Genomic DNA, 6,106 nt, shown 5'->3' with positions numbered 1-6,106 from the left:
CAGGAATTCTTATTTCTGTGGTAGAAAAAGAAAAACCAAGACTTCAAGAGTGTCTTTAGAATTCTTGCGGTTGCAGGGAACAAAGACCCACAAAATCTAAAAAAACAATAGAAAGCGCTCCAAGTGTCATGACTTAGGGGGTCTCACAGAACCAGAGTGTAGGTGTGCAGCCAGATGTCAAGTAGGGTCTCAGTGGAGGTGGTGGGATGGGAACACTGCCAAGGTGATTCTGGCTTCTTTCCTAGGATGGCTTAAGAATACACAAGACTCAGTCTCCCTTTCCTGTATTGCCTCTTCTCTTCCTTTCTATCACATTATTTGCTACCTGCAGATTAACTTTTTCTGCTCTGTTGTCCACATGACAGAATGAAGCTTTCCGTAGCTTACGTTTTATCAACCCTGTTGGGGGAGAAAATCTGATGGGTAAGGTCTAGTTCGTGGTGGGTGAGGAGTATGCAGACAGGATGGACATAGTTTCCCAGAGAAGTGGCAATCATTTTGAGCTGGTCATATATCCTTAAAAATATCTGTTAAGAAGTGGGAAAGGCATTTTCCCAAATTAACACATCAAAGGAAAGTAGAGGCTGGACTTGAAGTGGGGTCTTCTCTTCCAAATCTCGTGCTTCTCAGACTTCTCCACACATACTCTTCAGCGAGTTACCCATGAAGCTACTATATCCCTTTGATAATCATAAGCAAGAGTAGTTAGGCTTAAAAAAGAAAGACAAAATAGGGACTTCCCTGGTAGTCCAGTGGGTAAGACTCCGCGCTCCCAATGCAGGGGGCCTGGCTTCGATCCCTGGTCGGGGAACTGGATCCCGTGTGCATGCTGCAAATAAGAGTCCGCATGCCGCACCGAAGATCCCGCGTGCCACAACTGTGACCTGGCGCAGCCTAAATAAATAAATAAATTTTTTTTTTAAAGACAAAATAAAATTAAAAGGGCTTGGGGGAGAAAAAATTAGCATATAGGGATGGGAACTCTGGTATTCTGAGAGCCCAACGCCAACTACCATGTTGCTGGAAAGATGGCTGCAACTCCAGGCAGCTGCGCAGGCTGCTATTCGTATCCATGGTGCTGGAGAGCGTAGGGGTAGAGAAGTACGTGCTTCTTTTGTGTTGCCGGGGAGTGTGCCCAGTGGAGCATCGAGGGCACTGGTCTGGCATAATTCCACCACTGGTGAACCTAGGCCTGCTCTGTAAAATATTTATTTTATCAAATTTATTTCAACTTCATTCCTTTCCAAAAAAAGAATGGAGGCAGCTCAGTACCCCTATTGGTTTATAAAAAATGTAATTTACTTTACTTTCTGCCCACAGTTAATTTAGCCCCATTGTGTCCTTGCCCCAGTTGCATGGAAATGTGACTTCACTACGGAAGAATCCACGTAAAAGGTTGTACACTATACTTTAATGGCAAAAAGGTGGATGAGTTGACATCGTACAATGGAGAGCGCATTACCCCTTTTACTAAGAGATGTAATAGCAGAAACAGTCTTGACTGTGGAAACTGCCATAATAACTGCTATGCTCATTTTTTATTGATGATGGATAAAAATTCTCATAATTCTGAAGCACAGTAACTTGCTGGATAGCTTCAGGCTGCCCCTAGGGCAGGCTTTATTTATTCATCCCTACTTTCACTATTTGTAATGATAATGATGATAATAATATTATTAATAATAATAATAAATATCAGTACTTTCTGAATTACAATAGGAACTAGAAGTTTCAGCTATTTTCACTTCGACCTACTCTGCTGAATCTTCTTTTAAAGATGTAATGCAAGAAAAACCATTATAATCCTCACCATTGTTCTGGTTGCTAATAGACCTGTGCAAATATTATTGTAGGCTTTTTAAAAATTATTAATTTATAAAGTGCCCTGAGCCTTACAGAATATAAGCAACTGAGCAGGCTGGGGGAATAAAGTTACATAACTCACTATTAAGTTAGTAGCATAAACCACAGTGACCCTACGGTGGCTCACTACAGTAGTTTTGGAGAACAGGTACAACCATGAATTTTTGAAAATCTAAAAAAGAAAGTATATTTTAAAATATGTAAATATGTCTGTTGATTTATAAAGGCAGTGTCAAATGGAGATTAATGGAGAGCCCAAAGAATCAGCAAAAACCAATAAGATCAGGGTGATGTTTAAAATTCTTGTATAGTTTGATGATATTTTGATGACTTCCGAAATGTTCATCAGAGAATCCAATTGCAGTCAGGATAAAAAGGACAACTCACAAGTGATAATCACGCTTTCCCTGAATTGGGCTTGCAGCCCACCCAGACTTATGAAACTCCTCACTGCATTTATTGTTTGCATGCTGTAGAGGCTGCTGTTCCGAACACTGCGTACGGTGTAACTTTGTCAGGTGCAATGGGAGAAATTCCTGTCTGATCTTAGTACCAACCACTGTGGTACTTCTGAGTAATGGGTTTGTTTTTTATTTAATGGGCCCTGGGAACTACGTAATTGACCACATTTCCCTTTTCATAATGGCAGTGAGAGAGCAGAATTCTCATTTGTAGGCTTCCCATAGCAGTGTGTAAGTCCATATAGGAAGTGTGTTCTCGTGATTTCTGAATTCACTTTATATTACTATAACACGTTTTATTATGTTTAGTTAGCTTTATACATCTGGTTAGCTGCCTTACCTAAATCCTTACTGAAAAGAATGTGGGGCTTAGGGAGGAAGAGAAACAAGGAGAAAGTTGAAAATTTTAAACTTAGACATAAATATAATTTTCTATTACAAATTATAAAATCTAATTTTTCTGTATTTACAAAAGAGGTAATTAAATTCATCTTAAGGGATTCATATCTCTAATGCTGAATAATAAATAACTCTGATAGTAAATATCAATTTTCATTTATACCATGTTCATGGGTATAAACACATTAATCCACATTGAATATTACCTCAGAGTTTAATACTGTGGGATAGTTGCTTAATAGGTTTGTTAATCTCTGTTTCAATTTATTCATCTGCAAAATGGCAGTAATTGTGTGTACCTTGAAGGCTTATTGTGAGAATTAAAAAGAATCTCTATGAAGAACAAGTCTTAACCTTCTTGTACCTCAGTGTTTTCATCTGTGAAAGGGGTATAAAATAGTACCTATATCACAGCTAGGTTGTGAGGATTAAACAAGCAGGCATAGTAACATGTTTAGGAAAATTCCTAATACAGTATAAATGCTATTATTATTATTGTTATTATTTCTTATATTTTTATTTTACAAAGGTTTTTATAAATATCCAAAATTAATTTCCCCAACTTAAGTGTTGGAAATATTGGTTTACTGAAACTGAATCCATAGTAGCCTTCTTAAATGGGCTTAAAATGGCCATTTTAAAAAAAATCACATGGTCTGCCAATGCCTCCGTGGGATTCTCTGTTCATATTGGTCCTAAATACCATAAGATTAGCGACTGTAGAGCGGTGGTTCTCAACTGGGTGATTTTGACATCCCCCCCCCCCACTCCCTAATGCTAAATAACTTTGATAGTAAATATCAGTTTTAATTTGTATCATGTTCAGGGTGCATTCGGCAATGTCTGGAGTCATTTTGGTTGTCGCAACTGGAGGGGGTGTGCTCATGGCATCTAGTGAGTAGAGGCCAGAGAGGCTGCTAAACATCCCAGAATACACAGGACAGGTCCCACAGCAAAAAGTGACCTAGCCCTAAATGTCCATAGTACCGTGGTTGAAAACTCCTGGTATAGAGTTTCATGGCCAAAAAGGGAATAACAGAAGGAATGGTTAGAGAACTGGTGGAAATCAAAAATCTTTCTTACTTAGTTGCTGCTGTTTCTGCATTTCCCCCCCAGATTTTAGTTTTCAATTTGTCAGAAGCCTAACAAATATGGTAAGAAAATTAGGAAATGTGACATGGTGTAGTTTAAAGAGCCCTGGAGACTGCCACTGCCCACTTGCCTCTAAATGTACAAATAGTTCTATTTTCAAAAAGTAACTTAGACCCAAATTAAGAATCTCAGAAAGATCTGTCAGAGTCCACATCTAGCACACATCCTAGAGAAACTCTTGTGTGTGTGAGCCTGCGGGGCTGTGCAGAACAATATTTTGGTAGTGGTGAAAAGTTAAGAGACAATCTAAAGGGCCATCAAAAAGAAATGAGTAGAGAAAATAAATTTAAAAGTAAGTGAACTAGATATGTATCAGAGTGGATAGAGGTCAAACGTAATTTGAGTAAAAAAAAACAAGTTGTAAAACAGCTTGTTAGGATACCACCATTTTAAAAATCTTAAAAACAATGTATCAGGAGTCGGTTGGTTCCTGTATCCCTGTCCTCGCCGTCCCTCGCCGTCACGCCGATATTCCTGGTGAACACCAACGTGCCCCGCGCCTCTGTGCCGGACGGGCTCCTCTCCGAGCTCACCCAGCAGCTGGCGCAGGCCACGGGCAAGCCCGCGCCGTACATCGCGGTGCACGTGGTGCCGGACCAGCTCACGGCCTTCGGGGGCTGCAGCGAGCCGCGCGCGCTCTCCAGCCTGCACAGCATCGGCAAGGTCGGCGGCGCGCAGAACCGCTCCCACAGCAAGCTGCTGTGACGCCTGCGCGTCAGCCCGGTCAGGATCTACATCAACTACTACGACGTGAACGCGGCCAACGTGGGCTGGGACGGCTCCACCTTCGCCTGAGTGTCGCGCCCCGGACTCCCCTGCCCGCGGCCTGCAGCCTGCGCGCGGTTTTCTGCCCGCCCCGCCCCAGCGACCCCACCTACCGGGACGGAGAAATAAACGGTGTGGAGACTGAAACAACAACAACAACAACAACAATATATCAGCAGTTAGGATTGTGTTTGGTCGCATTCGAAGAAATTTAATGACAGTGGCTTAACCAAATAGAGGTTTATAATTTTGTCCTGTAAGAGTTCAGCTGAAGGTGATCCAGATGATGGTGGCTCCAAGAAGCCATCAGTCAGGTCCCACAAAGCAAGGGATGGGCCACTTGTACAATTAACCAGGTCTGGTGGTCCAGAAAGGGGACAGGGTATATAACATGTAAATATGTTTAATTAGTCCATCTCTGGTGGAGAGCTTGAAAATTGTTTTTAGGGGTCCTCAAACCTGCAACCAGGGTTCCTTCCCCAAAGCTCATTCTATCTTTCTCTCTTTCATCCTCAAGACGACAAACTGAGGGCTTCCACACCACACAATGCATCCATGCGTCAGGTCCGTAGAGACAAAGGGTAGAAGATGAATCTGAACCTAATCTGAATATACCCCTTCTTACCAAGAAAATGATGGTTTTTACAGAAGCCTCATCTTCTAAACTTCTGCTTCTACCTCCTTGGTCAAATCTAGGTCACATCGTTCCCTACCCACCCCTCCACTCTTTAGCTGCACCAGAGCCTGGGAGGGGGTGAATGAATAGACTTCTCGCTCACTGCTTCCTGAACAAGAGCAGGGTCCTGATAGAAGGGAAGAGGGGAATGACAATGGTGAGGTGGGCAAACAGAATCGTCTGCCTCAAATAGTATAAAATGTTTTAAGGTGGGTAGTAAAGATGTAAAAACATGGTCTGGGAGAATATATCCCAAATTGATGGGAGTGTGTGCCTCTAGGGAGGGAGAAAGAATACCATTGAGTAGACGTACAAAGCAGATTTTTCCTTAATTTCTATTTTATTTATGTATTTAATATGAAAAATTTCTGAAGCAAATATATAATATTAAATTTTAAAAATCTGGGTCTTCGATGTATGAATCTTTTACTCTGTTCTTTTATGTAATTTTTCTAAGTTAAGGAAAAATCTCATAACTTTTGCCAACCTACAAAATACTCGGGCTAGTGGTATGTATTCTTTGGTCTCAAGAGAAAGAGAGACCTGAATGTATCTGCCCAAATCATGAGACAAGAGGGGACTGAGATGAAAATTCCAGGGATCAGCATTCCCACCGGCCACAGAGCTGGACAGTTCTTGGAAGCTCCAACTCCCAAACCCATATTGCATACGGCTTCCCCCAGGTGCATACTCTGAAACAGTTAAACTAGGATTTAAGCAGGACCATGGGGAAATAATTTTAAGTATTCATGATTCATCTTGTTCTCAGTGAAAGTCAGCATAAAAGCTT

At 41.5% G+C, this 6,106-nt stretch overlaps 1 pseudogene; it reads left to right on the top strand.

Moving 5' to 3' along the window:
- Positions 1-1,014: 1,014 nt before the first annotated feature.
- LOC137767656 (macrophage migration inhibitory factor pseudogene) lies at positions 1,015-4,687 on the top strand (annotated as a pseudogene).
- The last annotated feature ends 1,419 nt before the right edge of the window (positions 4,688-6,106 follow it).

This window comes from Eschrichtius robustus, chromosome 7, assembly GCF_028021215.1.
Source record: "Eschrichtius robustus isolate mEscRob2 chromosome 7, mEscRob2.pri, whole genome shotgun sequence".
Lineage (NCBI taxonomy): Eukaryota > Metazoa > Chordata > Mammalia > Artiodactyla > Eschrichtiidae > Eschrichtius > Eschrichtius robustus.
Note: the sequence above shows the minus strand (reverse complement) of the source record. Positions and strands in the feature narration are given on the sequence as shown.